The sequence below is a fragment of the Meleagris gallopavo genome, chromosome 5 (genome assembly GCF_000146605.3).
Source record: "Meleagris gallopavo isolate NT-WF06-2002-E0010 breed Aviagen turkey brand Nicholas breeding stock chromosome 5, Turkey_5.1, whole genome shotgun sequence".
NCBI classification, from domain to species: Eukaryota; Metazoa; Chordata; class Aves; order Galliformes; family Phasianidae; genus Meleagris; species Meleagris gallopavo.
Window position 1 is genome coordinate 40222275 of NC_015015.2, and position 20720 is coordinate 40242994.

Below are 20720 nucleotides of genomic sequence, written 5' to 3' on the forward strand. Positions count from 1 at the left end.
AACGTGACAGCCTTTATACCCTGTTTTCTCCCCCTTGCCTCCCCCCTCTCCCCTGTTTCCCCACTGGCTGGGTACTCCAGGTTCACAATCTTATCAGCGGATTTACATTTGTTATTTACTTGTTAATTTGTTTTGTTATCTGGTGTCAGTCAGTCGCCATCCTGTCGTTTCCAAGATGTCTCAGTGCTCTTCTTGTCGTATTGATGTGGTGATTTGCTTCCAAGTCTTCGTTAAACAAGGATCACCGTAGTGGGGGATGATGTCAGGCCTTCCGGATGTCTCTTCAGGTGCTTCCTCGGGCATGCCATGACTTGTTCTATGGTTTGATCTGGTGCAGGATATTCTTGCAGTGTGTATGACAAAATATACATATATACACCTATATACAGAGCGTCCGTCCCTGGGAAGGGTTATCTAGACGATAAGTGATGTAAACTATGAGGGATCTTCCCCAAGTTAAGCAGAAAGACTCCCAGAAAGAACTATGACAGTGGAGATCATGAAATAAAAATATATATTATCCAATTCTAATGCAGAAACAACATTTGATTCTCACAAAAGGCAGCAGGAGCCCAGCCCCTTGGGTAAGTAAAGAAGTAACTAAAGTTACTTCCCCTGGTTGTTCTGCACCCTAGTTTCTGATTAGTACTGGTCCCTGAGTACTAAATAAACCAAATTTTACTTGTAGTAAATGTGAGCTTGAACTTACACCCTAGCAGACCAGATCTGCCTGGAGAATTATGAAAGCCTCATTTAATTCTATATCTTTGACTTGTCTTAAATTCATAAGAGTTGGGCTATACTTCTGATTGATTGTGATTCATATTCTGCCAGATGGGTAAAAGCCATCATTTGCCAGGAGAAGGCACCGTATGTTTGATCATGAAATACAGAAAAAAACTCCAAGACTATATGTATGTCAGAGTGCTTTTGACTGAAAAATAGACAGATCTTTGTGATTTATGCAGCCATTTATCTTTCGATTATCTGTGCAGATACATGATGTTGGGATGGACTGAAAGGATTGTAGAGACTGACTCTAAGAGGTTATTCTATTTATTGGCTTGAAATCATACCACCAGTTAGGAAACTTTTCATGTGACAGAAGTTCCCCTTCATTAGATTTGCCTGGTGTTGTTGGTACACACACGCTACAGTACACAGAGGATGTTTCTTTCTAGGGCTGTTAAGCCAAGGAATTAAGTCATTCATAAGTAAAAAAATAAAAAAAAATTGAAAATGATATTTCTGGTATTGTCTTTAGAGTGTGTCCACTGGAGAATGAGACTGGAACTCACTCTTGTCCAATGCATTTTTACAGCTCTGTAAAAAGTAGTTTAGAGCACAAACTTGGCTCAGATTTGTGCTTCTCTGTAAGCTCTTCCTACAGTGTAAGTTCTTTTGCACTGTTCATTCAGCAGCTGCTTTTCTTCATAACTGGGTCTTGGCAAAGAAATTGTAACAAGTTAGCAAACAGTAGAAAACACTTATCAAAAACAAGCAAACAAACAAACCAATCGCTCAATTTCTTTCTGTGACTCTATTCTTTGAACCAGTGGCGCCATTTGGTAACTTTGAAGACAATCTTGGATATAGCTGTACACAATCTCTCCTTTGTGGAGTTTTGTGTGAAAGCATTTGTCATTTCATTTCACACAATTATACATCAATGAAATGTGAAAATGTTAGCAGTTGTTCCATATTTTTTTGGCACTACAGCTGATTCACAGAATGCTGTGTTTCTTCAATGTTATTATTAGGAAAAACAAAAAAAAAGAAGTGTGAGAAATGAAGAACTTCAGCATTCACATTTTGTATGTTGAATTTTCAAATTTTTCCCAAAAAAGCTATTTAATTTAGGAAGATTACAGCAACACTGAATTTTAAACATATAATTCTGCTTTTTTTTTCTCTTTTGATCCTTCCCTGATTCTACAGAGATCTGTAATATGCAGAAAGCTGTACAGTACAGATTTTCAGAAGAGCCACATGGATGATCGCTCTTGAAGGTGACAGTGGAGGCTCCTACACTGCCATTCTGAGCAACCCGAAGACTGAACATTGTTTTTTTTTCTTCATAATCTCTCACACTGGAACAACTACCATCATAAACACTCTCCTCTGTATGCATCAGTCAGGAAAACACAGATGCAGCATGTACAACACTAGCACTTATATACATAAAATACTTAGATGTGATGCAGCATCCAAGGGAGATGTTCCTGCCCTCTCATTTATCATCTTTATTTTATAATGATTATTTTTATTGTTCTGAATGCCTGACTAAACTTCTACTCTTTGTGCAGCAGTGCTTCAATAGTGGTAAAGCATGTATTTACCCTTCATGTCCTGGTCTCCACCTGAATTTGGCTTTTCAAATTGCGTTGAGAAATTAGAATGGATGTAGGTTTAATTTGAACTTGCTTATTGGCTTATCCAGTGGGGAAGCTGAATGATACAAAATATCTTTTTGTCAGGAGGAGGTAAAATAAGTGCTACAATTAAAAAAGAGATTGTTCAGAGGTACTAGAAAGCGTCTGGGAGAGATGTCAGCTACTTTGGTCGTATTTGAAACTTGACCCATTATTTTTTAAAATTCTAGTGAACAGTGTTGCCATGCAGTGCTGAATGAAGAAAGCAGTGGTGTCTCCTGCTAACAGTTTTTCTAGTTTAATATGCATTCATCTTTGCTTTATTCAGAAGAATGTATAATGACAATCATCAAACTAGTTGCAAGCTGTCTGTGACAACAAATTTCAATTACTGTCTTAGAGTGTCAGCTTATGGTGTCCGAATAACCACTGTGTGACATCCATTTTAATTGTCTTTCTTATCTTTACTTAACCTTTATCAGTGTAATAAAAAGGAGAAGGGAAAGAGAGGAACTAACCTTTTTTTCTTAAGGACTGCAGAAGAGGGTAAAGCAGAGGATGGAAATGCAAGAAGCAGCTATCAACTTATGAAACACCACTGTAAGAGAGCTCATGCATGGGAGACTGGCTGGTGTTTTCTTGCTGTCCTGATCAAAACAGTTTCCATATAATCATCTGAATGAATATTTCTGCAGCTTTACACTGAATTATTCATTAGATGAAAGAAACCAACTGGTCTTCTTTTGTCATAAGCAGGGTTTTGATTGAAGTTATAGTAAAAGCTTAGCCAATGATTCCCCATACCCATCCAGGAATGTGCTTACGTTGCTCCTTCTACAGCAGTAAGGTTTGGTGTCTGTCCTGTTAATCTATCCTTAAAGTTTTCAACTTCTCTGATCCAAAATATCTTTTCTGAGGTAGAGGGAAATGTTTTGTTTTCTTCATTGATGTCAGTGAAGTTATTTCCAGACTTGCTATCTACTCATCCTGATTCTGTTCAACTGTGCGTCACTGCAAAAGTGTAATTCCTGTCAAGCATCTTTTCAGCGATGACACATATTCTGAGCTCTTCAGTACTCAGAATCAGTGCCATACTCAATATACAGAAATAGACTTCATTGGTGGATGCTAGAAAATGGAGTGAGTCAAGGTGGAAATCTTTGAGAAATCAATAAATCATTGTTTGGGAATAATTTTCCCTTAGAAATAAAAAAGTGATAAACTTCTCTAAGAAGTCAGAATTATAATTATTGCAGCAAAAGGATGCCCAAATCACCTCTAGTAGATCCTATTGTCTACAAAATGTAATTTGAATTTTAGCTGCTGATTCTTGCCATCTGTACTGTGGGCAGGGCAAGATCGGCCCACTGTTGTATTTCAAGATGACTGAAAGGTACAAAGTAAACAGTATAAAAGGTGAAAAATCATCCTGAGGCTTTGAGTGGGCTCGTGGGATCTGAGTCATGATTTCTGCTTGATGGTGACCTTTTTTGTTAGTCAAAGTATGTGACATAAATGATCATGAACTACCCTGGTGAAACATGCCACACACATTTTCAGCTGTATTTATAGATTCTTCATCTGATTCCTTAAAGGCACTACATGTATATGGTTAACTCCTAGGTTCTTTATTTATTGTGAGAATTTAGATAAATGTTTCAGGGCATAATAATAAAAATATGTTTTATTATTCTTGTACATCTGTGCTTCCCTCACAAATACCATTTATTAAAGCCTTAGAGAAATTCAGTGGAGATTTTTAAAAAGCACTTTAATTTTAATAACTTGAAAAATTACTAATTTATTAATGAAGGCTCTGGTTGATAAGGCTACTTAATGTTTTATGGAAACTTCCTGAGACTTTTTCTTAATTGCTCTGAATTTCTAATTTTCCAGTGAGACAAGCAATTAAACAGTTTTTCAGATCCGGAAAGGGGGTGGGAGGGGGTGGGGGAGTGTACTTTTCTTTGATGAAAAGACCAAGTATCTTTTCCAAGTATTGTGTGCATCTTACTGTGCCGAGCTTCCTTGTTTTCTTGCTTGGTCTCTGTTGTAAAGTTATTTTGCTTACATTGCCAGAATGCTACTGTATCTTAAACATTATCAACCAAGTGACTGTTTGTACTGGGTGAATTCCAATTTCTTCATCAGTAGCGGATTGTGCCTCAGTCAGAATTGTGTCTGTGTGCAATCACTATTGAGCTGATCTTTCCTTAGTGTTAAGTCCCCAGAATAACAAACTTGAGTTTCCTATAAGTTGCAAAATCTCCTGTACTCTCATGAGTTTTTGTAGTCTCTGTGTTTCATTTTACCTGGAATCCATCCATATTTCTGTGATAGAATTGCATGATTTCCTGTGCTTGAGCTCACTTAAAGCTACTAGAAGCATATCAAATGATTCAAGGATTACTGATTGTCAAGCAGAATATGCACTAAGTTTATTTACTTTTTATTATTTTATGCATTGCTTAAAGGTAGAGAATACACAACTGTTTGAATATTTTCCAATTTTCTGCAGTTCTGGAGGATTTAAACTCTTACAGAGCTTGGAATTGCTCCTTGCTTCCTTCAAACAGGTCATTTTAGCCTCTGGAAAGATGCAATTTTCAGAATTGTGTGTCTGAATGGAACAACATGATATCTTCAAACTGAAGTATCTCAGTCCTTTGACATCAGTTTTGTTAAACAAACTTGAACTTGAGACTTCTGCCACCTGTGTACTTTGTCAAATGCAATTTCACTGTCCTTTTAATGAGTTGTAAGATATTACTATCATATCACTAATGCTAGGTATGGAAGCATGCAGTAACCGAGACCAGGACTTAGACAGATGCTGAAATTATTCCTTTGTTTTCATACTCAAACCTTAACTTTCTTTTAACTTTGTAGTAATTAGAATATATTTCTACTTCTGCAAAGTATAGCTCTACACAGTTTTCAGTCTTTGTTCTAGTTAGAGAAAATCCAAAACACGTATTTCTAGTTGGTTGTCCCCTGGTAGAACCTCAATTAAAACCTGGTAGTATAGTTTTGACAAAAATAAAAGGAGAAGATGAAAGAGAAGAGAAAAATTACTTCCGCTTTTATTTTCTGTGAAAATGTCGCATTAGATTATAAAGTAATAAGGTGTGCTTTACGGAAGTGCTGAAAACAACCACATAGTTGTTTTCATAATTAAAGTTAATATGAGGTTGTAGGTTACAGGCCACACAGGAATCACCTAGTTCACTTTTCAACATAGTGTAGTTCCTGAACTATATTTGGAATTCAGTTCAAACAAATGATGAATTATGTGTGAAAACATAGTCCTCTGTAAGTATTAAGTGTGACATTTCTTACAATCCACTACAGAAAAAAAGATCCCTGTATTTATGTCCTAAGCTTTGAAGTGTGACTCTACTCTGAATAAATGTGGCACCAGCCTGAGATATCTGCACATAGAATGTATTCAAATTATTACTGGGCACAAGGAATTAAGATAATATGATTCACTTGGTAATGGCAACGACAAGGCAAAGATTTGGGGAGAATAAGAGAAAAGAGTATTGTGTATTAAAAATACAGTTGTAATTGTACTTTGTTGAATTCAGATGGGCATACTTGTGTCATGAAAATCAATGCAGTTTATTTCATAGACTTGAGATTGAAGTAGAACATATGAAGAACATAATGGCAGAACTAAATGAACAGCTTGATTTACAGAGTGGTGGAAAGAACGGAGGGACAAAGATCAAGTCACAGAAGTAAGCTGAAATAGGCAATGTGAATGTGCAGCTTTGCTGGAATATGATGAAAAATTAGTGTCAATCGATTTTAACACATTCAGCATAGAACATTCTCCCAACTTATCCTCAGTTGCCCGTGATCCTTCATAAGGTGACAGAACAGTAGCACCTAGATCATAATTGTGGAATTGCAACTGTGTTATTCAGATAAAGGCGAGGCTTTAGAAAGTCTGAGAGAAAAATAAATAAATAAATAAACAAAACTACCCTAAAACTTTCAGGCTGTCTTCACGGGCCACTGGCAGTAGCTGTAGGTAGGTAACTTTCTTTCCTCCTATGCTTCAGCTGCAGCATAAAGCATCAGGCAGTATCACTGGGGATGGTAGCCAGGATCAGCCCAGAGTCCAGATCATCAGAGAAGTTCATGGTCCAGGGTCAAGCTGGGAATGCAAATTGGAATCAGGCCCTATGAGGGAAACAGAAGGTAGACACAGTCCTAGCCTGACCAGACAGGGCCATGAAGATGGACCAGACCAGGATGTCACTGAACTTGACTAGGCAGGACTATGGGGAGCTGAAACCTGGCCTTTTTACAATCTCCTTGGATCAGGACTGACAGCCCTGGGGCTGACATGAGATCCTGGGCAGAGTCAGGAAGCCCAGGGTCAGTTAGGATGACTGCATGCTAAGCCATCTTATGGAGCTATCAGTTGGTCCGTTCTAAGACAAAGCTGTAAACACTGCTGAAAAAAAAAATGTTTCTTGCTTTGAATTTAACAGTTAAATTCAGTCATAATGCGTGTCTACCAAATTCCGACCATGTCAGGAAGCTTATCCCTGACAAAATTTTGGAAACAGTGAAGGTGGCTGCAGTCATGGTCTGACAGAGTAGCCTTGACCTTGTAATATAGTGATGTGACATGTTTGCACCATTAATTTATCTTTAACTGCCTTGCATTTAGCATGGATAGATTGCTTGTTTTCTTTGTGATGCTTTGGCTCCCATGGATTCTGTCATTGGAGAAATGAAGTGATTAATGACATTTAAATTAATTCAACTAATCAATTAATTAAATCAATCAATTTAATTTAATTACAATGACTGGTGAAATTAATTCCAGTAACTCAGATCCCCCTGTCTGCCTTAACTCTGAGTCCTTGGTGCTGGGGCATTTTGTGGTGACTGTCTGATGGGCACCAAGAGAAAGTATCCTAAGGCTCAGATCCACTGCATTAATTGCCAGAGGACTGCAGAGGAATCACGAGCTCCAATGTGCCTCAAGGGACTTGTTTAGTTTCTGTTTCCTCTACCAGGAAATGGCTGAAGAGGCTCTGGTTTTATTTCTTTTGAATACTGATGATTATCTCCAACAGATCACTAGTGTCTCCTGCTGTGTTGCTGTTCTGGTAAGATCCCCAGGACTTGTCCAGAGCAGCCTGCATTTGTTTGTGTTTATACTTCTATAACTGGTCCTTTTGGCATCAGCGCAGCTCTAAGGATGTTTAATAAATTCAAACAATGCACAGCACAAATCTAAGGAAAACTAAGGTATGCCATAGAGTGACTGCAAAAAACCTAAGCAGTTGACCGATGTCAGCTAAGAACATTATAAAATCTATAATTTTGTAGATTCATTTTATTTGTAAGGTAAATTGAAAGCATTTTAGGAATGCATAATGCCAGTACTGTAGAAATTTTCTTAGAAACTGTTTTCCTTGTTCTTCTGTTGACACACAGATGAGGAATCTTCATAACAAAAAGGTTTCTTAAAATTAAAGGCTTTAAATTTGTACTGAAGATATTAAAAGGCAAAGGTAATTTTTTTTTCTTACTGAAATTTGTGAAGAACATAAGGCATTTGTTCAAAGACTGCACAACTTTAATTACTGTTACTTGCATGTATATTGTAACAGTCACTAAGCATTTTGTGCCTATAGTAAATTACTCTCTCAACGGTTAATCACAGAATCACAAGGACTGGAAGGGACCCCTGGCAATCATCTAGTCCAACTCCCCTGCTAAAGCAGGTTCCCTAGAGTAGGTTGCACATGAAAGCATACAGGCAAGTTTTAAATATCTCCAGAGAAGGAGACTCCACTCTCCTTGCCCAATCTCTCTGGGCAAGTTTTTTTCAGTGTTCTGTTACCTTCAAAGTGAAGAAGTTTTTCTTATGCTTATATGGAAATTCCTATGTTCCTCTTTGTGCCCATTGTAACTTGTTCTGTTGCTGGACACTGTTGAAAAGAACCTGGCACCATTCACTTGAATCCTGTTCATTACACATTAATAAGCATTGATAAGGTCTTCTCTCAGTCTTTTCTAGGCTGAACGTCTTCTCTCTCAGTCTTTTCTAGGCTGAACAGTCCCAGACTCTCAACCTCTCCTTGTAACGGAAATGCTTCAGGCCCCTAATCATATTTATGATTCTCCGCTGGACTGTCTCTAGAAGATCTCTGTCTTGAACTGAGCAGCCTAAAACTGGGCACAGTATTACCAGATGGCCTCACCAGGGCAGAGTAGAGGGGGAGGATAACCTCCCTTGACCTACGGGCCACACTCCTTTTATTGCACTCCAGGATACTATTGGCCTTCTCGGCCACAAAAGCACATTGCTGGCTCCTGGTCAACCTTTTTTCTACCAGGTCACCAAAGTCCTTCTCCATGGAGCTCCTCTCCAGCAGGTCAGCCCCTCACCTGTATTGATGTGATTAGGGAGTGGTTATTCCTCCATAGGTGTAGGATTCTGTACTTTACCTTGTTGAACCTCATCAGGTTCCTCTCTGCCCAATTTTCCAGCATGCCCAGGTCTCACTGAGTGGCAGCACAGCCTTCGGATGTGTCAGCCACTCCTCCCAGCTTTGTATCATCAGCAAATTTGCTGAGGGTGCATTCTTCCTCTTCATCCAGGTAGCTGATGAAGATGTTGGACAAAATCAGTCACAACACTGAAGTAATCTCAGATCTTCTGAATCCTAGTCCAGATCATCTCTTATACAGATTTGCTTTTTGTTTTTAGGTTCTTGTGGTCAGTTTTCAAGGTTGTATTCAATACCCTTAGATTTTGAAGTACAAGGTAGAGATATTCCAAACAAATTCTTGATGAATATAGCACAAAACTGTAGAAGTAAGAGGTTATCTAGTTTGAAGATATACACCGTATTCATATAGAATAACAAACAGTCCTGGAAAGCATCAAGAGCTTAAGCAGAATACAGGAGCTGCCAAAAACAAGAAATAAAGGAGAAGAAAGGATGGCATATTCTGAATAGGGCTAATTACTGAGTTAGTAAAGAGAAACAGCATAACTTTACAACTAACTCAGTTTTAGTAGAAGTTAAGGGCATTGAAAGAAGTTGGATGATGTCTCCCTGGAGACCTTGGGAGCAATTAGAGAAAGGAGAGGACTGGGAGATGAATTTACAGATAAAAGACAGTAAGAAGGCCTAAGGCTTTGATTGTAGGATTAATTACTTGGATATTGATTTAGGTAACAAGTATGCAGAAGCTAAGGAAGATATGTTTGAAAAAATACTTCTAAGGGTTGTTACCTTAAAGAATTACATCAAAAGCTATGTATTCTGAGGCAATTCGGGGTGGCTAAATTCATGAAATAAATGACAAGATACTATCTAGTACTTCCCTAGAGTTCATTTCTCATGGATCTCAGCAGAACTTCCTGCACTGTGAACCAGTTCTGTCATTTTTGCTTGGATCCAAAGTCCTGTACTCTTGTACTGTTGAGTAGTAGCTCGGAATAAATTGAACTATTGGAACTCAGTGAATGAAACAGAATTTAATTCTCAGTTTTTACTCTACTCTAGCCAAATTCCTTTTTGTTTGTGTATGGGTAAGAACAGAACAAATCCCTAGAATTTTGTCAGTGTTATTTGTTAAAACACATACTTAACCTCCATATTTGTACTTTCTGCTAAGTGAAAGAGAGAAAGAAACAGTGGATGCTTCTTTTTCTTTCTTTTTTTTTTTTTTTTTTTTTTTGCTTTTATTCAGTCCTTGAAATTAAACAAAAATATAAACACAGCTAAGACAGGTGGGAAGAGGTGAGGTAGTGGACTTATTCTGCGGTGTTTGAAGCAACGGTACAAGGGAGCATACTGATAGCTGCAAAAGAGCGATACCTTTCAAGTGCCAAACCAATTAACTCTGGGGCAAGAGAGGAGGTAAGCAATTGTAGAGATAGCCATGATGAAGTGTCTGGAAGTGAGTAATGAATTCTCTTTCAATGTCTAAAGTGAAGACTGCAAGGGGGTGCCTTGGATCCAGCCATCTTATTTGAAACAGAGAAGAGAGTTGGTAAGTAATATTGCCTGTAGAACTTTCTCATCTCAAAAACAAACAAACAAAACAACCAACCCAACAACCTTATACTCAAAACAGCTTTTATGTACAATATGTGCTTCCAGATGAGAGTGTTAACGCCCTTTATCTTAAGAGCTTGCATGATGCTGGCATTCCTGTTGGTCTATTCTTAGTATTACTGAACTCTGTCTTGTGGAAACCTGTGTAGCCAACATAACCTGTTCTGCAAGTGTCTTAGATGACTGTTGCCTCTTTTTCCATAAGTCAGATGCTTTTTTTGTTAGGGTGAAGTTTATCATTTATCAGTAAGTCCAATTCATTTGTCTTCACTTCCTTGCTTTCAGAAGGAAGCAAGCTTTGACGCCATTACTTTGTAAATATTTCTTGTGTTTTACCTGCTTTGCAAGTAATTGCTGGTTGTGGAATATAATTTAGTCTAAAGATGATGCAAAATCACTATATCCTTTCAGAATCTCAAGTGACAAACTCTAGGGAAGCAGCTTATTTGGCAGAATATACTTTGAATCAAAAAAACTAGTCATCAATTGAACTAGTTTTCAAGTAAGTTTAGTGTTAAAAGAAAAAAAAAAGTCTTCAAACACTAAGTAAGTAAATATTGCTTAAGAAGCTTTTGATGTATTGATTGTTAGTATTCTCATGCAGCACCATGTTACCCTTTCTTTATACCAGCTCAACTGTTAGTATGGTTACATCTGTGTGTTCAGGATTCAGTTGCTCTTAATGTAAAAGAGAAAGGGTTATCTTTTAGCTGAATTATTTCAAATAATTGATTTATAATGTGATTTCCCAAACGGCTCTGTGAACAAAACTGAAGACAGTAATAGGAGCCCTTTTAGTTGTCTTCACCATCAAAGTCACAGCTTGAGATTATTTTTAAGAAGAGGAGATTCTACTGTGTGATCTATGTGCCTTACTAAAACACTTCCAAATGATGCATTGCCTTGAAATATATAGGATATAACCCTAAATGAATTTCAGTGAAAATAACATTTGCTGTGAAATGTTCATACAGCTATATCACATTCTGCTTCTTCTGTGAAATCCAAGATGGAGTATTTAAGGTGATCTTGATGTTAGAAGAATAACAGCAGAGAAGATAAATTTGGAAAAATGTTAATGGTATGTATAGACAAGGTTTATATAATATTTATTTTTTACCCTATGTCTTTTATTATGGTACTGAACACTGTCTTCACATACAGGAGAAAGAGATTAAGACTTCAGATGAAATCTCAAGTATTTTCCAAAAGAGGATTAATTGTCATGGAGAAAACAGTCAAGCTAATTTCCATACAATGGAATATGAAGACGTGGCAGAGCCTCAGGATCCTGAAGATCTTCCTTGTCGGATCTTAAAGAGCTTTCTTGTCTAGGAAGTCACTTACATTCACATAAAGTATGTTCTGCAGTGCGGAAGATGTTATAGCAAAAGGTAAGCATGAATTCATCCTGTGACGAAGGAAATAAAGATTCTCTGTATCTTAATATCTGCTATAGCATGGTGTGCATGCTATTATGTGATGTGGTAATGCCCACTGGCTGATCCCAGTTTTCTCAAATACCTTGAAAAGAACATAATATGCATCTTTCAGCAGATTTTGTACTATCAGTGCATGATATTATTCCTAGTTATTCCTGCTTTTCCTGTTATGCTCTAAACATCATTGGATCCATAAGGATTACACAGATGTGACTTCTGTCACATACAAACATGTAGCAGAAGGGGAAATGCATAAACAGTAACATGATTTGGAAATACCATTATAACAGGGCTAGAAACTGCCCCCATGCCCAGAACTTTGCTTAGCTTAGCACTTTTTCAATATAAAAAGAGGTCAGAAATGATAGTGAGAGGAGGAAGTGCGGATGTGCAGGGCCATATCCCAAACTGGCACAGATCAAATCTATTCAACTGCAGACCCTGGAGTTGTATAGATTTACCCTAGTTCTAGCGAAGATAAAGTTTCTAAGTGTCAGTGCAGAGGTTGATCAGGCACAGTGGATTAGGATGCTTCCTATCCAGAACACTACATTTGCACACTGAATTAACAAGCAAGACACATCAGGGCAACTAAACAAACATAATATGTGACCTGCTCCCTTTAACTGGTACTTCAGTGTGATGAGCTCATTAAGGGTAAATCTGCTAACACTCATTTCATGTCAGCAGAAGACTGGTTCATGCTGCATGCTGTCAACTCAATAGGAGATCAAGAGATACTCAGCTCTGACATGACCCATTATTGCTAAATAGCAAATCTGTGTAGTTACGTGTATTTCATGCAAATACTTCATGCACATTAAAGGAAACCTTTTGAACCTTAAGCTCATTATTATTATTTTTTTTTTTTTCAATTCATCAAATTTGCAGACATTCTGCTGTACAGTCCAGTGCTCAGTATTCTCCTGTCAACCATCTAATGAATATGGATTTTATTTGTGCTGCTCTTCTGGGGCAAAGGCCCAAATCCTGATGCTTGCCGGTCCCCCTTTTGCATTAACTAAATTTGCAGCAATTAGGATCCAGACTTATGCTGAGAGCCCTTAAATCTGCTGATTATAGTAGATTTGGCATCCTGACCAATAAGGACATTATGCCAATGGAAATAAGTGGAAAATTTTGGCATGGAAATATGTAATCATTTTTTCATCTTTCTATGTATTTTCTGTTAAAATTTCCACAATAAAGATGTATTTTTTTTTTTCACTTGAGATGGATTTACTTTCACAAAATGCATAAATTTTTTTGGATTGAAGTCTTAGCACAGAGAATTGATCAACTTCTCTAAGTGGATACATATTGGATAGGCAAATGCTTGATACCTGGAGTTACATATTCCTAGTTTCCTGCTTAAATGCATCCAGCCTCAGCAGTGTCCATTATTTTACCATCAGGCAGTAATCTAACATTAGCAAAGATGAGTGTAGTTAGTAGGACACAGTATGCAGTAGTGTCCCCATCATTATGTCAGATTATAACTAGAACCCACTATTCTTATATGAGTATCAGCTGATATAGAACTAGTCTTGAGCAATGCCAGCTGCTAAACATAAACTTGAATATGAATTGGGACTGCATGCGTATCTCTGTTTTAGTCAGTTCACTGCTCTGTTATAGTAGCCTCTGGAGGATGAAGTTGTAAGAAGGTAATGGGAATGAAATGTGTGCTGCCTCAGCTACTGGTCAGCTCTAACTGCGTTGTGCTACGTATTGCATTAAATATTATATTTCATAACGTAATCCTCCAGAACATTTTACTACTATTGCTAATGAGGAAAAGCAAGGGATCTTTCTAATAGCATAAGCTACTATCTCAGACTGAACTAGACTCTCTGAGACACAGATACACATTTTGTTATTACAACTCTTCTGAAGAGTGCTTTTCCTCCAGCACATGGGAGAGGTGGATATTCAGTGATGATGCATTATGATATATCAAATTTCAGTTGTTACAGCCTTTAAAATGAATAAAGGGAGTAGCTGGAAGATCAGACCATTTACTACACATTTTTTGTAGTCTTTAAAATCATCAGTGATATCAGATTTGTGATGGACAGCAATTAACTGCCTTTGAAACTAGTAATAGAACTGTTACAAGGTGGAGTTGCATTGGTAGGGTTGGTATATAAGTAATGAGAAGTCAGACAAGACTGATTTTCAATTAGATGAATGTAAGAGATTCATCAAGATTCACAGGTAGTGGGTGGAATTAGGTCAGGATCAAGAAACGATGTAGGGGATTCACCACTGAAACATCAGGTGGTGTTCGTTAATGTGAGTGAAATCCTATTACGTAGATGTACTACTCTGTGCTAATAGCCTTTTTTAAACATTTTGCTGACTTGCAAGTTAAAAAAAAAAAAAGAGAGAGAAAAAAACAGATGCTTTCAACCTTAGGTGACATTGGCTTCTATCATTTCCAAAGAATAAAGAGAAACCAAAGCTTGCCATTCATTGTTTCTTAGATTTTAATTGGCTTAGTATTGTGGACATCGCTAGTTGTAAGTCTTTGTATTAAAAACAGCTTAAAAGCTTGGGTGTATGTGTTTAGGCACATATATATGTCAGAAAAATATGTTGTTATATAAGATTTAAATACCAAAACATGTAAGTTGATAACTTAACATGCATCCTGTCCTTTTAGCCTCTCTTTTTTATTTTTTTATTTTCCACACCGACCTTGACAATATGGAATCTTGACAATGGAGAATATGAGCATTTCTGCTCAGGTTTTTTTTTTAATTGGCAATTTTTTGATGCATTGGTAGCATAGACTAGAGGAAAGATGATCCTAAAACCTTTTATAGATAAGGAATTTCAAACCACATCATAATATGAGTTGCAAATCAGAGGTGCTCTAGCTAATGAAGGCAAACAGAAAGGTATTAGCATTGTTGTTTGCTACAGTGTTTTGTACAGCGTAAAGTGGTTGCATGGTTCTAATCAGAAGAATTCCACAGAAATCAAAATCAAATTCCACAGAAATCAAAGCTGAGGTAGAAAAAATACTGTGACTTTCAGATATTCACTTTGTCCCTCAGAAGATCCACTGAGTGTTCTTAGATGTGGAGTATATTTACTTTTTCCAGTCCTGTTCAGTCACTTGAAAAAAGGTTATAATCTGAGATAAAATTCACTTGGGAAAATTAAAAATAATAAGAAATTTAATTTTCTGAGAGCCTTTCTATTTTTAAAAGTTAAGGAAAATGAAGCAGTGGAATAGTAATTGTGAAATTTTTATAATTGAAATCATGAGTTGATCCTGCTTTGGACAGATCCCTGTTTGGTGTTTTTTCCAGATCTGTCCTTTACCATTATATTCTTTTCATTCACTTACGTGAAACAGTCAAGGAGATTCTAGCAAGAATCTAGCAGAACTGCTGGGTGAACTAAGGAATTTTCTGTGACTTATTTGCAGTCTGAGTCTTTGCATCGACACTTTCCTGGCCCCAAGGCGAAACATACGCTCATATCGATCGACCATCCATGTAATTTGTTACTGAATTTGTTGCTGGATGTACTGTCAGGGCTCTCTCTGGAGAAAGCCAGAACAAACTCTGAGGGCATGCCGCTTGAGGGTGCACTTGGCTGTTATACACATAAGCTCCAGGACTCTGTCTTGATGAGCAGCTTCCGTCTAGTCCATCTGCTCTCATAGCGGATGGCTAATAGCCAGCAGGCCAGATGGTACTGAGTACTTTCCTAGAAGAGTCCTCAGCATAAGCAGCTACAAGGATAGGAGGAGTTTCTAAGTACTCTGAACACTGCCGAAGTTTAAGTTGCCTCCAAGACTCTATAGACAAAAATGTCAGGTTTGGGGGCTTCCCTGGAGTGGGTCAGGTCTATACATGTCAGATCTATTGCGTATTGATGCAAGGTCAATTTGCCTACATTCAGCTTTTCTTTACATTTAAAAGCCTTTCTGTAGACAGGGAAAAGATTCCTTGTAATGACTTGGAGGTGATGATTCAGTCAATATCTGGTTTGTATTTTGTTAACCAAGGCAATCTGACTTTCACTGACCTCTTCAGATATCCTTCGGCAAAAGCTGGCTGTGTTTTCAGTTGCTGTTTCAGAGATAAATGTTTGATCATGTTAAAAAGCTTTAGGTTTTTATTAAAATGAGAATAAAAAAATACCACTTTTCCATCTTTGCAGTTCAGCTTGTTGTTCTATTTGACATCTGGTTTTGGACTTTATGTCAGTCTCTGTGCTTTGCAAATTCCAAGCGCAGTAAACATATCCTTAAGCCATCATTTGGGCTAGACCAGATAAAGATGTAGTCAACACTTCCTTTTCTACATATGTCGTCCAGTATGATTTAAGATGCCTTGGTATATGTTTAAAGATTTGTATAGTATTGCTAAAGCCTTTCTTTTTTAAATTAAAAGTGTGCCTAAAGGGAGGAAATAATCATTATACTCGGGACTGCAAATGTCATGTAATAGAGGGATAGAGGGATTGCTTAGTGGAAATGTAAAGTAAAAATGTAAATATGCATGTCGGAGGCTACTAGAATTTATAAATAAAGCTCATTTTATTTAAAATACACCAAAGCAATGATAACAATAAAAAAGACCATTCCTAAAGATTTCTACCTGATCGTTAACATGAAAATAAATATTGTAATTATAATTCTATTTAAAAAAAGATTCTTATTTGTGTTTTCAGCATTATAAAAAATCATCAATTAATTATATATTTCATGCTTCTAGTTGCTGGAGAGACTGAGCTGGCTTTTAATTTTCTTAGTTCTCTGAATGGCAAAAGGAGATTGAGAATTGAGAGATAAAATCAAATATTCCCCCTTCTTAACCTATAAAAACTAACAAGATCTATCGATGACTTTGTGTGTGGTATTGAAAACATGATCTAGAGAAGCAGTGTTTTACAGACAGACTGAGTAATGACCAAACAAAAAAAGAGCCCGTCTTTTCTTCCGTTTTCAAAGAAGACCTGTCAGATCTCACACTGTTAGCACGCATCTGCAGTTTCATGCAGAGTCCTAAATGAGGGTCAGAGAGAAGTAGCTCCTGAGCGTGCTTTGTGCCTTGTTACAGTGTTAGCTCTTGTCAGCCCAGCTTCTTGTTGTGTGTTCTTTTTTCATTACGTCTCCTATTCTGGGCTACAGAGTCTGGGTAACATGAAGCAGACATTGATTTTGCAGGATTCTGTCTTATTACAGAAGGGTGGAGACACAAAATCCAGTTTCCAAAGCATTATATCCCTCCAACAGGTCTTGCTTCTTTTGAGGTTCATTCTGTGATACCTCAGCAGTCAGAGTTATTCTGATTGGCTTATTTTCTGAACACTGTTAATGGGTACAGTCAAGGGTGAAGTGTGCTAAGGAAGCATAGTGAACAATAACTAAATAGAAGGCTTGGTTGCTCAGTAAGAACTGAATACCACTGTTGCAAACCTCCACTATTCACACTAAAAAAAAAATTCCATGGTGGATTTGCTAGAATGTTATCAGCCCTGGTCAGTCATCTGTGTGACATAATTGCAAAGATTGAACTTGCAGTAATTCCTGTCCTAGATCATTGTTTTCAGCCTGGACACCAAAGGTCTGCAAAATGCTTGCCTTGAAGTGACAGCCTCTAATCATCCTTCTGAAGTATGCCTTATGCTGAATTGTATCTCTTTAATGGTAGAAGTGAGGTTGCTGAACCTATAATTGTCTAGAAATACAATAGAGGCAAGTTTTGTGATGATACTGTCTTAAATCAGTGATGTGTTTGGGAAAAGCAGACAAGCTTTCTGAGCTCCTGGTCTCTTCCTTTATTGTTAGAACTTTATCTTCTTTGGCCATGAAGCACTCCCTTCTTTTCCTGACGAGTACTCTTAACAAGCAACCTAAATTTCTCCTTTCCCTTTATTATTTCCTGAAGATGTCATTGTCTGCTGCTGTCAGCTTCTTTTCAACTGACATTCAGAAGACTTTCTGCAATCTGTTCCAGACCTTTCTGCTTTGGACAGAATTTGCATTTGAATTTTTGCATTCAGATGAGCTCATGTGAAGAAATCACAGTTTATCGTTTTCAGTTCCCCTGAATTAAAAATTGCAAGTGATCAAATTCATTTAGGAACAAGGTAATTGTTTGGGGTTTTTTTCCTCCAGAGGAAACAGTAGACATTTGGGATTTTTCCAAGTCTATTGTATATAGAATTATTGAAAAATCAAAGGTGCATGTACTTTAAAAAGCCATATTTTTAATTTTCATTTTGAAAATCTTCCTGGTTTTCACTTCTTCCAAAAACACTAACACAGAACAATCAAATCTCAAGTCTAAATTTTTGTTTGACAACTGAATTTTTTCACTTGTTCACAGGAATGCAGTTCAATTAGTGAGGACAGTTGTTTTTCTCATTATCAGTGCTGTACTGAAATGCAAACACCTTGAAAATTCACAAATGGAAAGTCTTCATATCAGATGACTGAGAGTTACTTTTTAAATAACATTTGTTCACTTCAGCCTTCAGTCAGCCCAGCTTCTTGTTGTGTGTTAATATGCCACAGGTACTGTTATCTGCTAATCAGTCTTACTGAGGCTTTAGTGCTGCTTGAAATAGAGTAAGACCAGTTCATTGTTTTGCATGTATTACATTGGTTTCTCATAACAGTGGAAGTGATCACTACAAGGAAGTAGCATCTGGCAGTATGTCATTCATAATGCTGACATGTTGAAAACTCAGTGGGATTCTACAATCATATTATTCCTTCTCTTCTGGGCTCCCTGAGTTGGCTGGTGATATTTCTCAAGAAGCTCAAGCTGTTATTTCCATTCTGCTTGTTGCAGCCTGTGAAACATTCACAGTGCAAGCTTAGGATGATTAGTAAGGAAAAGTTGGGGAGCTGGGCAGATGGCATTGATAATAAAGCAAAGCAGTTATCAATATTATCTAAAAATGAGTTATTAATGATTAGCACTCTAGTTCTGTATGTTGACAAGAGCAAGCTTGCAGTTTAGAGTGTGCTAACTTGCATGCCAAGAGCAATATAGCTAAAAGCAGAGAACATCAACTAACCTGTAGAAATTTCTGATTGCTAAAAGTTTCTACTTTTTTTCAGTAAGAACTGTCGTCATTTGCTACAATGCCTCATATAATGAGCTTATAGATATCTGAAAAATGATAAGAACAGAAAGCATAAAAGAGAGCAATGTCATTAAGTCTGAACAGGGGACTCCTGAAATATTTTGAACTTTGCCCTCCATTCATGCTGAGAACGGCAAGATCTGTAAGAGTGTTGTTTGTACAGATCAAAAAAGAATTTTCTGTCATACAGTGATGGACTCAGTCAATAGCTTTTCATTCTCTTGATGTAGTAAATGTGGGCTTTTTCTCAAAACAGGATACTGAAGTAGGTAGACCACTGGTGAGACACAGCTTAACTCCCCTGTGTGACCTTCCTTATTGATGGAATGAGTGTGGCTTTTTAGTCACTTCTTTCTCACTCAACAGTGCTATCCATCTCCTTCTCTAGAAGTTTTACTACAAAACATTTATTGCAGCTTACTAGTCTGAATTCTAGCCTGCCTGAGTTGTATACTATGCAAAGGATATATTATGATAGTGTGCTGTACAGCTGGAGTCTGAATGTCTCTGAAACAAATGTCTCTATTGTGTACCTCTGAGGAACACCTTCCACACTGTACTTTCTTTAAAAAAAAAAGAAAGAACGATGCTGAGGTAACTATATCAGTGACTGTATCAATGACTATATCACCTGAAAAAATGCGAAAGAAATGAAAATGAAGAATATAATGCTTTGTCTTCCAAATAGAGAAAAAATCCCTTTATTATTCTTGATCAATGAGCTTTGGTTGAGGTTCTTCATGTTTGTCTGTTGTCTCCACAAAGGGTATTTTTGCATTTCTTTTTCTCAGAGGTATTAAAGGCAAATCCAACTTTCCTGGGATGTTTTTTTCTTAAATTTGTTACAATGTTAAGTTTACTTCTGAAAGTGAGACTTAGAAAACAGAACATTACAATATCTTACGGTGCTAAAGAAGTGTTGTGGAAAAATCCATATAGATAAATTTATTTGCCTTTAATCAACGAACCTAGTAAAAGTTAAAGAAAGCAGAAGTTTAATCTGAGGAGTTTTGTTTGTCTTCCTTGAAGCTCTCTACATTTCTGTTGAGAGATTTTTACACTGTGACATTCCATTATGGGGATTGAACTGCTCACCTTGTCGCTATGTACAGTTGCCTTTGGAAATCGACCAAGGTACGGAGTTTAAAACCATGATTTAAAGACATGGTGTACAAGCACCAGTAATTGTAAATTTTTGTTGCCAGTCTTTTCTTTTGAGAGAGTTTTGTAGGTTTTTTGGTAGATCTAGGCTGAAAGGTGAGATGAAATGACTAACTTGAAGGAATGTTTTCCTCCTGTTAAGTGGGTATTTCTGACTTAGTGATTGCACAGAGAAAAGTTTACTCTGCTATATAAGCAGTTGTTACCATCAGAGAGCTTCTGTGATGACGTGTACTGCACTGAATAAAGAGTGTTACACTGTGGGAGAGCTTTGAGATGGGGGCGAGGTGAACATACTTTGTTGTGGGTGTGAGAAATGCATTGCAAGGTGTTGCATTTGCTACTTAGGCATAGCCTGATTCTATACAGCACGAGTGGGTGTACAGACATTAGTTTCTGTGCAGTTTCAAAAAGAAAGCTTTATTTAAAGAGGACAAAAAAGATATTCAACTTAAGATCTTCTTCCAGAGCAGTTTATAGTTTCAGGAATAATTTCTAAACATGTCGCAGAGTAAGGTAGTACA